Here is a 21527-nt window from a genome sequence, read left to right as displayed (position 1 = left end):
AATGAACAGGTGAATCAGCCATGGCCTGAGAAGAGCCTTATAACTGGGGTCTCAGGCTGATCAAGGATGATGGCGTGGGTCACCCCATCAGGTAATCCACCGACTTGGAGAGCTGATAGTTGAGGGCAAGTTTTATCTAGAATAGATGGGGCCTGGAGACCAGCTTTAGCATGGGGACAGTGGCTCATTCTGGTAACTTTTCTCTTAGATGCTTCCCTCAGGAAAAGCCCACGAAATTCCTAAAGGATCTGCTTTCAGAAGTAACATGAAGCACATAGATCTGAGTGAAACAAAGGGTGGGTGGTAATGGATACTGTGTTGTATTGCCCAATTCCCTTTCTCCCCAAAGCCGACAAAACCGAAATACTCATCACCTCAGCTCTTGAGAGTATAGGTGGCTGGCAGTTCTCAGCGAGTTCCTCTCCAGGGGCTCAGGGTTTATCTTATCTGAGTGGCTGGGGGAAGAGGGACCCTGTATCCAGTGACTGGCTGATGCAAGGATACATAAACTCAGATTTCTTACCTCAGTTTGAAAAAACTTTTAAGGGCCATTCCAGCCCTAGTGCTCCCCGTGAGATGAGCTGAGGCTTTTGCTGTGACTATCACAGACCAACTCCTTCTTCTTCCTAGTCCTGCTTCATTTACTCCCCTCCAGGTGTAGCTTTGGAGAGCATTCCCAACAAATTTGTTGCATGCTAATTTCTGTCTCTGAATCTGCTTCCCAGGGACCCCCAACACATGTCAGGTGCCCCTTCTATCTTCTCTTTCAATTTAGGACCCCCATATATAACATTTGCACAGTTTTATGTAGGTCTTCTCCCATTTAGACTCTATGCCCTTTGTAAGCAGGGAACATCTGCTTGTTTGATGTGTCATAAGCACCTGGCAGACTGTTTATCAAATGAAAAATGTGCCCCCATGACACCACCAAATAGTTTTGCCCTGGGATATTGAATTTCAGTCCAGAGAAGAAAGGCGTGTAAGTGAATAGGATGTTTAATGGGAGTTAGTATGACTGGTAGCATCATTTGTGTATAAGATTTTTGCTGTTTGCTGCATTTGAAGGATTTTTATAAAAAAGATTATTTTATTTTATTTTTTATTTAAATTCAATTAGCCAACATATAGTACATCATTAATTTTTGATATAGTGTTCAATGATTTATTAGTTGCATATAATACCCAGAACTCATCACATCACAAAATTTTTCTAGCTGATTCTAAATCAGTGTAAGTAAAGTAGAAGGCTTGGGCGCCATGAGGTTATGAATAGGATTTTCCCAAATTCCTGTGTTATCTCAGCAAATTTTCAATTTTCTTCCGAAGATTTTTAGTTTGGCTAGTCAGCCACATGGATACATTTGGGAATTTTGTGATGGGGGGAATGTAATTACTACTGTTGATTTCTTAAGATTATTGAGATATTTTTATGAAATTTAAAAAATTTAATGAAATTTGTGGATAATTTAATGAAATCTTACAAATAAATTTGTTTTTAACCTTTAATTTTTAAAAATTTCATAAATCTTGATATGTATCTAAAAAAGAGTAATCTTAAACTCATTGGCAAAAGCCATGACTTTTTTTTAGGGTAGGTAAAAAATTATTCATTCATTTATCATTCATTTCATTTTTTTTCCATTGAGGCATTTTATTTGCATGTATGTATTACATCTCTAGAAAAGAATCCCAGGATTTTCCCTCCTATGTCTTTTCGTCTTGCTTCTTCATGGTCCATGATGCCAGCTGAAGTTGTCAGTACAATGAAATCAAACAGGTGGGACAGGAGCAGATTACCCCGCCATTTTTCTAGATCTTTGAGTTGTACATCAAATCTGGGGCTGATCACTCCACACTTGTTTAACCTGCCTGTGAAGTTCACAACAGTTTTCCCAGCTCTGTGATTATCAGTGATTTCAAATTCACCGATGTAACCATGTTTCATCATCACAGTTAGAAACTGGATGATAAACTTTGGAGTATGACCTAATAAGAACCTGGAATTTGCCTCTCTTTTCAGCATTGTTAATGCTCTTGAGAGCATCTGCCAGGACATTTGTGCACACCATTATGGCGGCCCTGAAAGATGGTGGAAAGAGCATTCATTTCGTTTTTAAGCAGACTGTTTTGCACATTGTACTTCCTCTTTTCAAGTGTGTGATATACCAATTTACTGTTCAAATAGTAGTAAAAAGATTCCTTAGATTTTTCTGATGTTTTATTAGAGAATGTTTGCCCAGTTAATATACTTTGGCATTTATAAATATATCCAGATTCTCAATTTTAGTGTATGAATCTAGTGAATGTTGTACATATTCCCATCAAGAGGCTGAACAAGCTAACCAAAATGTCAAATATCTTTACTTTTTGTCTGGTTTACATAAAATCAGTATCAGAGAAAGAACACCTGATTGGCTCTTGGTGACATCATAGGAATTTCTGGGCGGGTAGTTGGTGCAATAGTCATGGAGAGTAGAGCCCCATGTGAGAGTCAAAATACTTAAACATGCCCAGTGGGTGACTAATCTTGGACTTGAGCACAGATTGATGGCCACATCTAATGATTGGTATCAGTGAGCAGTACATAAGTTTCTGCAGGCTTGCTTGACTTTATAGCTTATCACAAACATGACAGTGATTTATGTGATTTCATAATATTATTATAAAACCTTCAAAATTATGGATTGTTGGTTAAAATCTGAATCATCAGTGAACCTGGAAAATAGTAATAATACAGATTACATGAATTAATTATGGCTTACTAAATGTAATTTAGTAGGAAAAATAATTTCAAAAATAATTTCAATTAATTATGGCTTACTAAATGCAATTTAGTAGGAAAAATAATTTCCAGGGAGGAAACAAACCTAAAAGGTGGTTTTGGAAACCAAGAGATTGGTTCATTTGCTGACCCCAATTTTCCTTCTGTTTCTCCTACTTTTCTTACAACCTCTGGACTTCATTTAAGACTCATCTGAATGAAGGTTTATATGTAGTAGTGGAAATTAATTAAAAAAGGAAATTAAGTTCCTTTTCTTCTGAATCATTGTAGTATATGTTTCTGTGGAACGACAGTATACCTTGATGAGTTATTGATATATTCTCAACAGAAGCCAACGTGAAAGTTCAATGTCAATTTAAAATCAGAAATTTTCTGTGCTACTAAAAAGTACTATAGTCCCACTGATTCTGATTGCTTCCTGGGTATCAGATTCCCACATAGATTTTTCAAAGGTCCTAGTCCTGCCAGAATTTTCTCATGGTTCCAGTGTTAAATGTTATGTGTAATGTTTTAACATTAACAATTTGTCTGCATATATTATTTGGTTTATTTGAAGGACTGCCAAGTAGATGATCCTATCATGGTTATTTGTGCAAATAGAGCTTGAGTGATCCTGATTTCTCATTATTCCATTACTTATGAAATGTGTACATGTGTTATGTATGCTACCTGTTTTATGTGGTACCATGGATCAGAGCTATACAATAGTAGATGAAGTTGGCATTTGGAAATTACTTGCTGAATTTGATTTAATTTGGATGGTTCAGATAGGAAAAGTTATATTGGGAAATTGAAGAAAAGCAAAATTTTCAGATGAAATGTGTAATCTTCCCATATTGTTTTACTATATAACCTTTTTTAAAAAAATTTATTGTGTTATGTTAGTCACCATACAATACATCATTGGTTTTTGATGTGGTGATCCACGATCCATTGTTTTCGTATAACACCCAGTGCTCCATGCAGTACGTGCCCTCCTTAATACCCATCACCGGGCTAACCAATCCCCCCTCCCCGCTCCCCTCTAAAACCCTGTTTGTTTCTCAGAGTCCATAGTCTCTCATGGTTCATCTCTCCCTCCAATTCCCCCTCCCATTTTTCCCTTCCTTCTCCTAATGTCCTCCATGCTATTCCATATGTTCCACAAATAAGTGAAACCATATGATAATTGACTTTCTCTGCTTGACTTATTTCACTTAGCATAATCTCCTCCAGTCCCATCCATGTTGATGCAAAAGTTGGGTATTCATCCTTTCTGATGGCTGAGTAATATTCCATTGTATATATGGACCACATCTTTATCCATTCTTCTGTTGAAGGGTGTCTCGGCTCTTTCCTCGGTTTAGCTATTGTGGACATTGCTGCTATGAACATTGGGGTGCATATGGCCCTTCTTTTCACTACATCTGTGTCTTTGGGGTCAATACCCAGGAGTGCAATTGCTGGGTCCTAGGGTAGCTCTATTTTTAAATTTTTGAGGAACCTCCACACTGTTTTCCAAAGTGGCTGTACCAACTTGCATTCCCACCAACAGTGTAAGAGGGTTCCCCTTTCTCCACAACCTCTCCAGCATTTGTTGTTTCTTTCCCTGTCCATTTTTGCCATTCTAACTGGTGTAAGGTGGTATCTCAATGTGGTTTTGATTTGGATTTCCCTGATGGCTAATGATGATGAACATTTTTTCAGGTGTCTGTTAGCCATTTGTATGTCTTCTTCAGAGAAGCGTCTGTTCATCTCTTCTGCCCACTTTCTGACTTGATTATTTGTTTTTTGGGTGTTGAGTTTGAGAAGTTCTTTATAGATCTTGGATACCAGCCCTTTATCTGTAGTGTCATTTGCAAATATCTTCTCCCATTCTGTGGGTTGTCTCTTTGTTTTGTTGACTGTTTCCTTTGCTGTGCAGAAGCTTTTTATCTTGATGAAGTCCCAAAAGTTCATTTTCGCTTTTGTTTCACTAGCTTTTGGAGATGTATCTTGAAAGAAGTTGCTGTGGCCGATGTCAAAGAGGTTACTGCCTATGTTCTCCTCTAGGATTTTGATGGATTCCTGTCTCACATTGAGGTCTTTCATCCACTTTGAGTTTATCTTTGTAAGTGGTGTTAGAGAATGGTTGAGTTTCATTCTTCTGCATGTGGCTGTCCAATTTTCCCAGCACCATTTATTGAAGAGACTGTCTTTTTTCCATTGCATGTTTTTGCCTGCTTTGTCAAAGATTATTTGACCAGGGAGTTGAGGGTCCATATCTGGGTTCTCTATTCTGTTCCATTGGTCTGTATGTCTGTTTTTGTGCCAGTACCATGCTGTCTTGGTGATCACTGACTTGTAATATAGCTTGAAATCGGGCAACGTGATGCCCCCAGCTTTGTTTTTCTTTTTCAACATCTCCTTGGCGATTTGGGGTCTTTTCTGATTCCATACAAATTTTAGGATTGTTTGTTCCAGCACTTTGAAAAATGTCATTGGAATTTTGATTGGGATGGCATTGAAGGTATACATTGCTCTGGGTAGCATAGACATTTTAACAGTGTTTATTCTTCCGATCCATGAGCATGGAATATTTTTCCATCTTTTTGTGTCTTCTTCAATTTCTTTCATGAGTGTTTTGTAGTTTCTAGAGTATAGATCCTTTACCTCTTTGGTTAGGTTTATTCCGAGGTATCTTATGGTTTTTGGTGCTATTGTAAATGGAATCGTTTCTCTAATTTCTCTTTCTACACTTGCGTTGTTAGTGTATAAGAAAGCAACTGATTTCTGTGCATTGATTTTGTATCCTGCCACATTACTGAATTGTTGGATGAGTTCTAGTATTTTGGGGGTGGAGTCTTTTGGGTTTTCCACATAAAGTATCATGTCGTCTGCGAAAAGAGAGAGTTTGACTTCTTCTTTGCCAATTTGAATACCTTTTATTTCTTTTTGTTGTCTGATTGCTGTTGCGAGGACTTCTAGTACTATGTTGAACAACAGTGGTGAGAGTGGGCACCCTTGACGTGTTCCTGATCTTAAGGGAAAGGCTCTCAGCTTTTCCCCATTGAGGATGATATTCGCTGTGGGTTTTTCATAGATGGATTTTATGAACTTGAGGAATGTTCCCTCTATCCCTATACTCTGGAGAGTTTTAATCAGGAAAGGATGTTGTATTTTGTCAAATGCTTTTTCTGCATCAATTGAGAGGACCATGTGGTTCTTCTCCCTCCTCTTATTAATGTGTTCTATCACATTGATTGATTTGCAAATGTTGAACCACTCTTGCATCTCAGGGATAAATCCCACTTGGTTGTGGTGGTGATCCTTTTAATGTATTGTTGGATCCTATTAGCTGAGATTTTGTTGAGGATTTTGGAATCCATATTCATCAGAGATATCGGTCTGAAATTCTCCTTTTTGATGGGGTCTTTGCCTGGTTTGGGGATTAAGGTAAGGCTGGCCTCATAGAATGAGTTTGGAAGTTTTCCTTCTGTTTCTATTTTTTGAAACAGCTTCAGTAGAATAGGTATTATTTCTTCTTTGAATGGTTGGTAGAATTCCCCAGGGAATCCATCAGGCCCTGGACTCTTGTTTTTTAGGAGGTTTTTGATCACTGCTTCAATCTCGTTACTGGTTATTGGCCTATTCAGGTTGTCAGTTTCTTCCTGTTTCAGTCTTGGCAGCTTATAGGTTTCCAGGAAGGCCTCCATTTCATCCAGATTGCTCAGTTTATTGGCATATAGTTGTTGATAATAATTTCTAATAATTGTTTCTATTTCCTTAGTGTTAGTCGTGATCTCTCCCCTTTCATTCATAATTTTATTAATTTGGGTCCTTTCTCTTTCTTTTGGATAAGTCTGGCCCGTGGTTTATCGATCTTATTAATTCTTTCAAAGAACCAACTTCTAGTTTCGTTGATCTGATCTACTGTGTTTCTGGTTTCTAATTCATTGATTTCTGCTCTAATTTTAATTATTTCTCTTCTAATGCATGGCTTAGACATCATTTGTTGCTTTTTCTCTAGTTCTTTAAGTTGTAGAGTTAGTTGGTGAATTCGGGATATTTCTAATTTTTTGAGTGAGGCTTGGATGGCTATGTATTTCCCCCTTAGGACCACCTTTGCAGTATCCCATAGGTTTTGGACCGATGTGTTTTCGTTCTCATTGATTTCCATGAATTGTTTAAGTTCTTTGATTTCCTGGTTGACCCAAACATTCTTGAGCGGAGTGATCTTTAGCTTCCAAGTGTTTGAATTTCTACCAAATTTTTTCTTGTGATTGAGTACCAGTTTTAGAGCATTGTGGTCTGAGAATATGCAGGGAATAATCTCAGTCTTTTGGTATCGGTTGAGACCTGATTTGTGACCCAGTATGTGGTCTATTCTGGAGAAAGTTCCATGTGTGCTCGAGAAGAGTGAGTATTCTCTTTTAGGGTGGAATGTTCTGTAAATATCTATGAGGTCCATCTGGTCCAGTGTATCATTCAGAGCTCTTGTTTCCTTGTTGATTTTCTGCTTAGATGATCTGTCCATTGCTGAGAGTGGAGTATTGAGGTCTCCTACAATTAACGTATTGTTATCAATATGACTCTTTATTTTGGTTAACAGTTGGCTTATGTAGATGGCTGCTCCCATGTTGGGGGCATAGATATTTACAATTGTTAGATCTTCTTGTTGGGTAGACCCTTTAAGAATGATATAGTGTCCTTCTGTGTCTCTTATTACAGACTTTAGTTTAAAATCTAATTTGTCTGATATAAGAATTGCTACCCCAGCTTTCTTTTGAGGTCTGCTGGCGTTGAAGATGGATCTCCATCCCTTCACTTTCAGTCTGGATGTATCTTTAGGTTCAAAATGAGTCTCTTGTAGACAGCATATGGATGGGTCCTGTCTTTTTATCCAGTCCGCAACCCTGTGCCATTTTATGGGAGCATTTAGGCCATTCACGTTGAGAGTGATTATTGAAAGATATGAATTAATTGTCATCATGTTGCCTGTGAAGACATTGTTTTTATAGATTGTCCCTGTAAATTTCTGTTGTATATCACTCTTGGGGTCTTTCTCCTTTTATAGAACCCTCCTTAATATTTCTTGCTGGGCTGGCTTAGTGGTTACATATTCTTTCAGTTTCTGCCGATCGTGGAAGCTCTGCATCTCTCCATCCATTCTAAATGAAAGCCTTGCCGGATAAAGTATTCTTGGCTGCATGTTCTTCTCAGTTAGTACCCTGAACATGTCTTGCCAGGCCTTTCTGGTTTGCCAGGTCTCTGTGGATAGGTCTGACGTTATTCTGATGTTCCTCCCTCTGTACGTAAGGAATCTCTTCCCCCTAACTGCCCTTAAGATGGTTTCCTTGGTTCTAAGATTTGCAAGTTTTACTATTACATGCCACGGTGTTGGCCTGTTTTCCTTGATTTGGGGAGGGGTCCTCTCTGCCTCTAGGACTTGAATGTTTGTTTCATTCCCCAGATTAGGGAAGTTCTCAGCTACGATTTGCTCAAATACATCTTCTAGTCCTCTCTCTCTCTCCACTCCCTCCAGGATTCCAATTATTCTGACATTGGAATGCTTCATGGTGTCACTTACTTCTCTGTTTCTATTTTCATGGATTCTGAGTTGTTTTTCCCTGACCTCCTCTTTTCCCTTTTTATCTATTAAATTGTCTTCCAGGTCGCTTATTCGCTCTTCTGCCCCAGTTACCCTAGCTGTTAGATTATCTAGATTGGATTGGATCTCATTGATAGCATTTTTAAGTTCTACCAATTCACCTTTCATTTCTGCCCTTAGAGACTCTATGTTGCCATTAATTGATTTCTCCATTCTAGCCATTGTCTTCACAATTACAAGCCTGAATTCCATCTCCGACATCTTGGTTATATCTGCATCCATTTGTGATTCTGCTGCATAAGTCATAATCTCTGAGTCTTTTCTGTTTTGGGGGCTCCTCCTCCTAGTCATTCTGTTGATGGGTGTTTGAGGGAATGTATAGAGTCCAAATTATTGACCAGAACCCAAGCAAGATGCACCTGTTTTCTTGGGACCTTAGGGTTGCTGGCCTCTTGTTTTCCCAGCCTGTCTTCTGCAGGAGGGGCCTGCCGTGCTATTACTCAGACAGCCCTGTTTGGGAGGAGTTGCCCTGCCCCCCTGTGGAGGGGGATGGACTCAGCGGGAATCAGTCTTTGGGGCTTTTGTTCTCTGGAGGCTTTCCCTGGTGGCTTTCCACTTCTCTTCCGAGAGTCAGAGCAGAAGAGACCATTTCCAGCCCTCTGCCTCAGAGCAGAGAGATCGCAGTCTGTTCTTCAGTGAGCTCTCCAGGCCACACCATCTCCGTTTCTGTCCGTGCTGCTATAAACTGCAGCATCCTGGGTTGTGTGCCCCTCTGCAGCGCTCCCAGTCCTGCCTCCAGGTCCGGGCATGTCTCTGCCCTTTGTGCTTCTAAAACCGCCAGCCGCTCCCAGTTTGCATGCGTGTGACCCCCCCTGCCTCTCCGGGTTTCCGCCCCGGAGGCTGCCCTAAAGTCCTTTCCCCGCCACTTCCGGTCTGCGAGTCTGTGCCCGGTCCTCAGCGCGCGAGGCTGTCACTCACCAGTGGTGTAGGATCTCCACGGCCAGGTACCCTCCTGCTGCCATTTATTCTCCAATATCTGCCCACGGAATCACGGCTCCCCACTTCGTAGCTCAAAACCAACTGCCTGTGATATTTTGTTTGTAGAGATCCAGATCTTACATCTCAGGCTGGTTTCATGGGTGCTCAGAGTGGTCTGGTAGATATCCAGCTCAATTCCGGGGACCAGTTGAAATAGGGTCTGCTACTCCTCTGCCATCTTTCCCCCCAGTCCCAACCTTTTAAAAAACTTATTGAAGGGGCTCCTGGCTGGGTCAGTCAGTAGAGCATGTGACTCTTGATCTTGGGGTTGTAAGTTCGAGCCCCACATTGGGTGTAAAGATTACTTAAAAATAAAATCTTTAAAAAAATTTTAAAAACTTATTATGTACTAAAAATTGAGAGCTTGTTGAATAAAAATCAAAACACATCATGACATGGCTTTAAGAAAGCACTGAAAACAGTACAATTTTTGTAGTAAAATAAACATAAGATTTACCATTTTAAATATTTTAAAGTGTATGCATGCTTCGGTGGCTTTTAGAACATTCATATTCTTTTTTAAATTGAAGTACAATTAACATACGGTGTTATATTAGGTTCATGTGTACAGTACAATGAGTCAGCAATTTTATATATTACTTGATGCTCTTTAAGATTAGTGTTCTCATAATCCATTCACCTGTTTCACCCATTCCCCCATCCACTTTCCTTCTGGCAACCACTAGTTTGTTCTTTGTGGTAAGAGTCTGTTTTTTTGGTCTCTTTTTTTTTGTTAATTTGTTTTGTTTCTTTAATTCCACATATGAGTGAAATCATATGGTGTTTATCTTTCTCTGACTGACTTATTGCACTTAGCATTATACCTTCTAGGCCCATCCATGCTGTTGCCAGTGGCAAGATTTCATTCTTTTTTTTATGGCTGAGTAACATTCCTGGAACATTCACATTTTAAATGTCCACGAGTAGCCACTTAGTCCAAGTGCCAATAGAAAGGCAAGCATAGAAACTGGTCCCTCAGGGAACCATCAGATCTACCAAAACACACAATCCCAAAGTTTTGTAGGATAGTCTTCTTACTGTCCACCTTGGTGCTAACTAGCCATTCTTGAATAGCAAGAATGGCAAGAATAATTTGGGAACCCCAAGGTCAGGGCAGAGGAAAAGGAGATTTTTAAGGATCAGATGGTATTATAGAAGATAAGTCCTGTGGTAGGGGTTCAGGCACTGTTTCCTTAGTCTTACTATATAATGGGGATGCTATAGCAGAGGTGTAAAGCCCCTCTTACGATAGCCACCAATCCTGGAAACCCTGCCATTTTCTCTTTACTTCAGATAAAGGGTAATTGAGGAAAGTCTTAATGTGTTATGTGTAAATCCCCGAGGCATAATAATCCAAGTGTATTGTTGATTTTCCCCGGTGAAGGCAAGTAGGTATTGGGAATCAAGGTGGAGGGGTGTACTGAAGAAGACAGAACCAAAGTCAACAGTGAAGTAAGTAGTGTCAGGGAATATAGAAGTGAGGATAGTACTAGGATTTGGGACTAAAGGGAACCTAGGTTTTACTATTTTATTTATGGCCTAGAGATTTTGAGGAATCCCAGAAGAATGCCACTTGATAATTTTCTCATGAGATCTGCTGGGGGAACAGTAATCATTCAACTTCCTGCCCTTTTTCAAGATGGCCCAGTCATTCTCCCAGGCTTAGAACATTACCCTAGATGGAAGCTTGGTGTCAAGCTGTCCTCCAGAATGTTTTATGTAAGCCTCATGGTAACTATCAATCAAAAGCCTAGAGTAGATACACAAAAGATAAAGAGAAGAGAATGAAAGCAGATCACTATGGAAAATCATCAATTCACAAAGGAAGACAGTAAGAGAGGAAGAAAGGAACAACAGAACTACAAAATAGCCGGAAAACAAAAAGATGGCATTAGTAAGTCCTTATCTATCAATAATTACCTTAAATGTAAATGGATTTAATTCTCTAATCTAAAGGCATTGAGTGGTTGAATTGATTAAAAAACAAGACCCAACTATATGCTGCCTCCAAGAGACTCCCTTAAACTTTAGAGACACACATAAGTTCAAAGTGAAAGGATAGAAAAAGTTATTCCATGCAAATGGAAACAAAAAGAGAGCAGTGGTAGCTTAACTTACAATCAGACAAAATAAACTTTAACCTAAAAGCTGTAATAAGACGCAAAGGTTATTATATAATGATAAAGGGGTCAATTCATCAGAAGAATATAACAATTGTAAATATATATATGCACCTAATGTTGGAATACCTAAATATATTAAGTAAATACTAACAGATCTGAAGGGAGAAATAGACAACAATACAATAATAGTAAGTGACTTTGATAACCCACTTTCAACAATAGATCATTTAGACAGAAAATCAGTAAGGAGACATTGGACTTGAACTATAGTTATTTATTTATTTTTAAAGAGTTGTTTTGCTTTTAAGATTTTATTTATTTATTTATTTGAGAGAGAGGGAAAGAGCACAGAGGGAGAGTGAGAGGGACAAGCAGACTCCGATCCCAGGACCGTGAAATCATGACCTAACCTGAAATCAGGAGTCAGACACTAACCAAGTGAGCCACTCAGGGGCCCTGACTTGAACTATATTTTAGACCAAATGGGACGAATACACATATATAAAACATTTCATCCCACAGCAACAGTATACACATTCTTCTCAAGTGGACAAAGAACATTCTCCAGACTAGATCATATGTTAGGTCACAAAACAAGCCTTAGCATATTTAAGAACATTAAAATTGTAAAGTATCTTTGCTGAACACAGTGATACAAAACTAGAAATCAATAACAAGAGGAAATTTGGGAAATTGAAAAGCATTTAGGAACTAAATAACACACTCCTGAACAATCAATGAGTTAGGGAAATTTATAAGTTTTTTAAATCGGGGGTGCCTGGCTGGTTCAGTCACTAGAGCATGCAACTCTTGATCTCAGGGTCATGAGTTCAAGCCCCACATTGGGTATGGAGCCTACTTAAAATTTAAACAAAATTCAAAAAAAATTTTTTTTTAATTCAAAAAAAGGAACTTAAATGAAAATGGAAACAACAGAACAAAATGTCTGGGATGCTGCAAAATCAGTTCTTAGAGGGAATTTTATAGTGATAAATGCATATATTAGGAATATAGGAAGATCTCAAATAATCTAACTTTACAACTCCAAGAACTAGAAAAAGAAGAACAAATTAAGTCCTAATTAGCAGAATGAAGGAAATAACAAAGGTCAAAGCAGAAATTAATGAAGTAAAACCATAGAAACATTAGGAAAGATCATCAAACTCAGAAGACTGGTTTTTTGAAATAGTAAACAAAATTGACAGACTTTTAGATCAACTAAGAAAAAAAATATTCAAATAAATAAAATCAGAAATGAAAAAGAAGGCATTACATTTGATACCACAAAAACACAAAGGATCATAAGAGACTAGTAGAACAATTATAGGGCAACAAATTGGGTAACCTAGAATAAATGGATAAATTCCTAGAAATATACAACCTACCAAGACTGAATCATGAAGATGTGGAAAATGTGAACAGACCTTCAACTAAGGACATTGAAGCAGTAATCAAAAACTTACCAACAAACAAAAGCCCAGAACCAAATGGTTTTACTGAAGAGTTCTATCAAACATTTAAACAAAAATTTACACGGATCCTTCTCACAATCTTTGAAAAAATTGAGGAAAGGAGAACACCCAAACTCATTTTATAAGACCAGTATTACTTTTATACCAAAGCCAGATGAAGATACTACAAAAAAAAGAAAACCAGAGGCCAATATCCTTGAAGAATATAGATGCAGAAACTCTCAACAAAATACTAACAAAGTGAATTAAGCAACACATTAAAAGGATCATACACCAAGATCAAGTGGGATTTATCCCTGGGATGCAAGGATGGTTCAACATATGGACATCAATAAATGTGATGCATCACATTAATACAAAGAAAGATAAAAGCAACATGATCATTTCAATAGATGCTGAAAAAGCATTTGACAAAATTCAACAACCTTTTATGTAAAAACTCTCAACAAAATTAAACAACCTTTATGTAAAAACTCTCAACAAATTGGGTAAAGAAGGAAAATACTTCAAGATGATAAATGTTTTATATGACAAACCCACAGCTATCATCATACTCAAGGATGAAAGGTTGAAGGCTTTTCCTGTAAGATAAAGATCAAGAAAGGGTGCTCACTCACCACTCCTATTCAATATCGTATGAGAAGTACTAACCAAAGCCCTTAGTCAAGAAAACAAAATAGGGCGCCTGGGTGGCTCAGTTGGTTAAGTGACTGCCTTCGGCTCAGGTCATGATCCTGGAGTCCCTGGATCGAGTCCCGCATTGGGCTCCCTGCTCGGCAGGGAGTCTGCTTCTCCCTCTCCCACTCCCCGTTTGTGTTCCCTCTCTCACTGTGTCTTTCTCTGTCAAATAAATAAAATCTTTAAAAAAAAAAAAGAAAACAAAATAAAAGGTAAATAAATAAGAAAGGAAGAAAATTGTCTTTTTGCAGATGATATTTTCTTACATATAGAAAATCCCAAAGACTCCACCAAAAAAACCTGTTAGAATAAACAAATTTAGTAAAGTTGTAGGATACAAAATTGACATACAGATATCAGTTGTGTTTCCATATAGTAACAATGAAATATCTGAAAATAGATGGAAAAAAAAACCAATCACATTTACATTAGCATCAAAAACAATAAAATACTTAGGAATTTAAATTTAACCAAGGGGTTGAAAGATCTGTACAATGAAAACTGTAAGACTTTGATGAGAGTAATTGAAGGAGATAGAAATAAATGCAAATATACCCCATGTTCATGGATTGGAAGCTTTAATATTAGCCATCTATAGATTCAGTGCAATCCCTACCAAATTTCCAGTGGCATTTTTCACTGAAATAGAAAAGAACAATTCTAAAATTTGTATGGGACCACGAACACCCAAATAGACAAAGTCAGCTTGAAAAAGAACAAAGCTAGAGGCATCACACTTCCTGATTCCAAACTATAGTATAAAGCTCTAGTAATCAAAATGGTATGGTACTGGCATAAAAATAGACTCACGGACAAATGGAACAGAATTCAGTGCCCATAAATAAACCCACACATAGATAGCTAATATTTCACAAGGGAGCCAAGAATACTCAATGGAGAAAAGATAGTTTCTTCAATAAATGGTTCTGGGGAAACTGGATAATCACATGCAAAAGAATGAAATTAGACCCCTGACACTATTTACAAATATTAGCTTAAAATGGATAAAAACTTAAATGTAAGACCTGAAACCATAAAACTTCTAGAAGAAAGCTTACGAGAAAATCTCTTTGATGTTGGTCATGGCAATGATTTTTTGGATATGACACCAAAAGCACAAAGAACGAAAACAAAATCAATAACTGGGACTACATCAAACTAAAAAGCTTCTGCACAGCAAAAGAAGCAGTCAATAAAATGAAAAGATAACCATTTATCTGATAATGGGTTAATATCCAAAATATATAAGGAACTCATACAACTCATATCAAAAAACAAATAGTCCAATTAAAAAATGAGCAGAGGACCTGAATAGACATTTTCCCAAAGAAGACGTACAAATAGCCAACATGTACACAAAAAGATGCTCAACATCATTAATCATCATGTAATTCAAAACTACAGTGAGCTATCACCTCACACCTGTTAAGATGGCTATTATTAATTTTTTAAAAAAGAAGATAATAAGTGTTGTCAAGGATGTGGAGAAAGGGAATCCTTGTGCACTATTTGTGGGAATGTCAGTTGGCATAACCCTTATGGGAAATAATATTGGAATTACTCAGGGGCGCCTGGGTGGCTCAGTCATTAAGCATCTGCCTTCGGCTCAGGTCATAATCCCAGGGTCCTGGGATCGAGCCCCACATCGGGCTCCCTGCTCAGCCGGAAGCCTGCTTCTCCCTCTCCCAATCCCCCTGCTTGTGTTAGCTCTCTCTCTCTGTCAAATAAATAAATAAATAAAATCTTTAAAAAATTTTTTAAAAATTACTCAAAAATTAAAAATATAACTACCATATGATCCAGCAATCCCACTTCTGGGTATACATCTTGAAGAAAATGAAATCAGGATCTCCAAGAAATATCTGTGCTCCATGTTCATCGCAGCAGCATTCACAACAGCCAAGACGTGGAAACAACCTAAGTGTCTGTCAATGGATAAAGAAAATGTGGTGTATACACACACACACACACACACACACACATCTACATACAATGGAACATTCAGCCATGAGAAAGAAGAAAATCCTGCATTTGCTATAACACGGATGAACATTGAGGGTATTATGCTAAGTGAAATAAGTCAGAGAAAGACAGATACTGTATGATCTCACTTATGTGTGAAATCTGAAAAGGCCAAACTCCTAAATGGAGAGTAGAATGGTGGTGCCTAGGAACTGGAGGGGGGTGAAATGGATAGGTGTAGGCAAGAGGTACAAACTTCCAGTTATAATAGGAATACGTTCTTAAGCTCTAATGTAGAACATGGTGACTATAGTTAATAATATTGTATATTTGAAAGTTGCTAAAAGATTAGATCTTTAATGTTATTACAAAAAAGTAATAGTAATTATGAGGTGATGTAGGTGTTTACTAACACTTTTATGGTAACTATTTTACAATATGTATGTGTATCATGTCATCATGTTGTACACCTTAAACTTATGCAGTTACATGTTAATTACATCTAAATAAAGCTGGAAAGACATATAAAATAATAAAAGTGACTTAGAGTGAAAAAGTTTTGGAAATAGATGATGGTGATCGTTGCATAGCATTGTGAGTGCAGTGTGGGCTTCTCTGGAAGCCCAACAACATGGAGGTAGCACCACTGTCTCTGATGCTTATGCTCTGCTATCTTGGTGGTGACTGCAGTCAGGGCAATCTGGAGGAGGTCTGAAAGAGAGGGCACCACTGTCTCTCACTGACTTTAGTAAGGTTATGTTCTTTATCATGGAGGTGAACTAACGAAGTCTCTAAGGGGTCTTTAGGCTGCTGGGTGAAGTGATTCTTAAGGAAGATATTTTTTTTTTTCCAACTGTGACACATGGCATTTATTGGCACCAGGGACCTACTTCAAATTAACAGTAGTAATTGGGCACAAGTCAGCTTCTGGGGCATCTGTCGATCTCTTGTCCCATTGCCAGAGGATCTTAAGCAGTAGCTAGGGAACTGTTTCCCCAGCTTGTTTAGAGTCCCGCTGTTGAATTGCTAATTTGACCCATCCACTGGTGAGCTCATCCATCAAGGGCTAAAGAGAAGGACCTCCTCAAAAGCAAAAAGCTTCTGTAAACAATCCACTAGCTCTTCCCAAGACCAAGGGCTTTACTGTCTTGCAAACAATTCTGTAGCACTCCTTAAGAGTGTCCCATGGGACCCTAAGTCATTTTTCTCTTTCAGAATGGCATTGTCCTCAATTGACCATCATGATCACTAGAACAATTTGTCAGCTTGCCCAGTGTTGAGGTTGTCATTGGTCAACTGGGACAACATGCCAAACTGAAAGTAACAATCAGGAGAGAAAAAAAGGTGCCAGCTTCTAAGTGTTTCATTTTTCCCCACAGAGTGGCACTGAACAAGAATTAGATGACATTAAGTGCAAATAGGGGTGATTATCTCATTGCTGAGGACCCCTGAACAAAAGGTACCTTCCTTTCAATAGATATAGGTTGTTGGGGCACCTGGCTGGCTCAGTGGAGTGTGCAAGTTTTGATGTCAGGGTTGTGGGTTCGAGCCCCACGTTGGGTGTAGAAATTACTTAAAAATAAAATCTTTAAGGGGCGCCTGGGTGGCTCAGTCATTAAGCGTCTGCCTTTGGCTCAGGTCATGATCCCAGGTCCTCCTGGGATCGAGCCCCGCATCGGGCTCCCTGCTCGGCAGGAAGCCTGCTTCTCCCTCTCCCACTCCTCCTGCTTGTGTTTCCTCTCTCACTGTCTCTCTATCTGTCAGATAAATAAATAAAAATCTTAAAAAAAAATAAAATCTTTAAAAAGATAGATGCAGGTTGCTGGTGGCAAGGGGGGGGGAAGGCAGGAGTGGAAGAGTGCTAAGTCAGAGAAGGGAAAAGTGCGTCACTCGAGGTCATCAATAAGGACGTCTCACTGGAGGCACCTGGGAATGCAGATATGTATATGAGCATGGCTGGAGCAGGAGGGCCTGCGTCCTTGACTGCAACTCCCTCCAGTAACTTGCAGGGTACTGTTAAATAATAAAAACTCAACGAAGTTAATTAGAAAGATCTAATTTGCATTATTAATTGACTCATGAATCAGCTAACATCCCATCTAGCAAATAGAGGGGAGGTCCAAAGGGCTGCAGAAAAGGAAAGGCTTTTAAAGGTAGAGGGAGTGGTATAAAGGAAATTATTAGCAAAGAATCCATTGTTTTAGGTAAGATCTCCCTCCTAAAGGGAACAGAAGAGGGATATCAGTAAATTTCCTAGTGCTGACCAGGAAATTCCCATGTTGACTGGTTAAAGGTTACATTTCAGGAGGGGGTTGAAACTATAGTTTAGGTATTAAGCTTGGTTTACTACTTAGGGCCTTAACCTAAGTGATACCATTTGGGACCTGTGATTTTCTTTTTAACAGCACTGATCGTGTACAGTGTGGTATAGGAAGTGCAGCTTTCTCCCATGAGGCCTGCCAGGTAAAGCTTTGTAATTTCCTGTGGTCAGGCCTGAAAGATCACACATGGGATCTGGGCCTGGATCTGGACTTCTCAAGCCTAATGAATAGGAGTAATTTATTCTTATTCAGTATATTCTCTCTGAAACTTTCAGGTGATATTGGTAGGGTTGGGTATTATAATTTGATTTGCCGTTTAGCCTTGTCTACAGATGACTCTGAAATTCACAGGTTATCTTACACGGCACATAGCTACATGAATTAATAGGAGTTGTTTTACCATTTATCTTAGGTTCTCCTAGTAGTGACTGAAATTTAATTATCATCCTTATTGCTTTTGATTTGTGGCATGCTAGGGAATATATCTATCCACTGGTCAAGTTTTGTTGGAAATAACTCCAAGAGATTGTCAGTTCTCCTCTTGTGTACTAGGAGCTTGTTGTATTCAAAATTGCTTGATATTAGTGTATGTCAATGGAAGCTTTGGCATTTGTTTTGTTATAGGGTAATATTATAATACTGTTTGTTATATTGAGATTTGATGTCAAGTCACTTTTTTAAAAAAAAAGATTTTATTTTTAAGTAATCTCTACACTGAACCTGGGGCTCAAATTTATAACCTAGAGATCAAGAGTTGCATGCTCCACTGACTGAGCCAGCCAGGCACCCCTGGAGTCACTTTTAAAAGGGGAAACTAAAAGAGAGGGAGACCATTTCTCTTTGTTTTTTAGAATTTTTTCTTGCTTTTCATATACCAGTGAGTATAAGTACAAAATATTCCTGCATTTGGTAAAATAATATGCTGTGTAAATATTCTACTTTTGGTACACATGACTTATCCTTACACATATTCCATTTCCAGGAGAGATCCAGGTTTTGGCAGTATATCGCCATCTATTTTTTTTTTTTTTATTTAATAAGCCCTCATTTATTGAATCCTAGAATTACAGAGCTGGATGAAACCCAAGAGTATGTTTTAACATACTCAGGCCTGTGATTGAACTCTATATCTACCACACTTGTATGGTTTGGGGCTGGTTACCTAACCTGTAACTCATTGTCCTTGTCTATAAAGTCAAAGCATCATACTAGCCCTGTTTACTCTCCAGTATTATAAGTAGGTTTCTACATAATAAAAACAATTTGAAAAAGAAAACCACATAATAAAAATTAGGTGTAATTTCAATGTATATCAAATCATCACATTGTACACTTTAAATATTACATAATTTTTGTCAAATATACCTCAATAAAGCTGAAAAATAGGTGTAATTTACTTTAAAGATAAGGACTATTTAATCACTTCTAGGCCTTTTGGCTAAGATCAAGTGTGGTATCTGTTCTTTTCAGTTTAATATCTGATACGTCCTCTATCCGAGGACGTTGGGGTTTCTTGTTTGTAAAGAAATCTCAGAAAAGAGCTAGATCTTTGGGTAATGTTTTTTTTTTTTTTAAACTGTTGTGGGAACCTTACATATATGGTCTTTATCAGAGGTGGAAGTGGGACCCTCTGGGGGATCACACAGAAGATGAGAAGAATTTTCAGAGATAAAAGTCTAAAGAAAGATTATGCCAATTACAATTTAAGGGTCATTAATTTTGAATGCAAGATATTTGAGGAGAAGTAAATCATTCAAATAAAAATGTTTAAATGCAAGTTTGTATGACCTAGGCCAATTTGACTATTCACCAGTTCGCAAGTCCTTTTTTTTTTTAAAGATTTATTTGAGAGAGAGAGAGAGAATATCTCAAGCAGACTCTGCATTGAGCGCCAAGCCCAACATGGGGCTTAATCTCATGTCCCTGAGATCATGACCTGGGCCGAAACCAAGAGTCAGACACTCAACTGACTGAGCCACCCAGGCGCCCCAGTTCACAGGTTCTTTTAGTAAATATTTAGGTAGCCTCTAGTATTTTGAGAGAATGAAGGTTATACATTTCTCCTTACCATACTCCCCTCCTGTCAAGCCTCCTTAACAAGTGACATATTACAAGGAAAAGAAATCCTTGACAAAATTCTGACAACTGCACAAACTTCTGTAAACAAGCAGGCCTGGAGACAGCCACATAACCTAAGTATGTAGCTCAGAGTAAGCCCATTTCTGCCTTTAGGCACTCTGCTTTCTTCTTGCATGGTGGCTATCACTTACTGGTGGATGCAGTAGTACTCACATGGCAAGAGTAGCTGTCTTTATAGTCAGTCAGGAAATACAGAATCAATAGCTCAGCTAGAGAAAGCTTAGTTGCCAGGGGTCGAGGTGGTCAATTAAAACAACAAGCCAGAATGAAAGTAACAATTAGCCTTTATTCACTTACTGTGATAGTGTAAGCAAGAGGCCAGAGAGTGCCACGTATTAGTTTTCTAGGGCTGCTGTAATATAGTATCACATACTGGGTGGTTTGAACAACAGAAATTTATTGTCTCCCAGTTCCAGAGGCCAGAAGTCCAAGGGCAAGTTGTCAGCAGGGTTGGTTCCTTCTGAGGGCCGTGAGGGAAAGATTTGTTTCATGCCTCTTTCTTCTTGTGGTTTCACTGAAATCTTTGGTGTTATTTGGCTTGTACACATATCAAACTAATCAATGCATTCATCCTCACATGGCACTCATCCTCACATGGCATTCTTCCTGTGTGTGTGTCTGTGTCCAAATTTCCACTTTTTACAAAGACATCAGTCGCATTGGAATAAGGGCCACCCTACTCACCTCATTTTAACTTGATTACCTCTTTAAAGACCCTATCTCCAAATAAGGTCTCATTCTCAGGTACTGAGGGAGAGGACTTCAACATACGAGTTTTTGGGGAATAAAATTCAGTCCATAACATGCCAGCTCCCCTAGTCTTTCAGTTTTCCCCATGGAACAACGCTGAGTGAAGATGAGATGTATCAGCACAGACAGGAGGAATAATATCACTACTGAGGGAGGCCTGAACAAAAGGCTCCTGCCATTCAATCAACTCAAAAGGCTTAGGAGAGGGATGCCTGTGTGGCTCAGTCGGTTAAGCATCTGCTTTCAGCTCAAGTCATGATCTCAGGGTCCTGGGACTGAGCCCCATGTCAGGCTCCCTGCTGAGCGGGGAGTCAGCTTCTTCCTCTCCCTCTGCCCCTCCCCTTTCCACCCCTGCTGTGCGAGGGCCTGTGTGCATGCGCTCGCACTCTCGCTCTCTCTCTCAAATAACTAACTAAATAAATAAATCTTTTCAAAAAAGGCTTAGGAGAGGTAGAAGGGAAAGTATAGTAGTGGAAAAGGCCTGAGTACTGAGTCAGATTGAAGAAAAATGTGGTCTTAGCAGTGGTGTCTGAGAGAGGCAGTGTAAGAGCATGAGCTGCCGGGAGGCCTGAGTCCTTGATGGTAACTCCCTCCAGACTGTACAAGTCTCGTATGGGTAAGGCAGCTTTTCCCCATGAGGCCTGCTAGGTAAAGTTTTTCTTTTTTTTAAGGTAAAGCTTTTTAAATTGCATA

The 21527-nt window shown here is 38.7% G+C and overlaps 2 pseudogenes; one reads left to right on the top strand and one right to left on the bottom strand.

Annotated features, from left to right (window-relative positions):
- Positions 1 to 1651: 1651 nt before the first annotated feature.
- LOC123848681 (small ribosomal subunit protein uS8-like) lies at positions 1652 to 2072 on the bottom strand (annotated as a pseudogene).
- A 17291-nt stretch (positions 2073 to 19363) lies between these two features.
- LOC123851799 (U2 spliceosomal RNA) lies at positions 19364 to 19539 on the top strand (annotated as a pseudogene).
- Positions 19540 to 21527: the final 1988 nt, after the last annotated feature.

Source organism: Mirounga angustirostris, unplaced genomic scaffold, assembly GCF_029215605.1.
Source record: "Mirounga angustirostris isolate CCGP_5_RB_7025 unplaced genomic scaffold, mMirAng1.0.hap1 SCAF_11, whole genome shotgun sequence".
Lineage (NCBI taxonomy): Eukaryota > Metazoa > Chordata > Mammalia > Carnivora > Phocidae > Mirounga > Mirounga angustirostris.
This window is presented reverse-complemented; position numbering and strand designations above follow the sequence as displayed.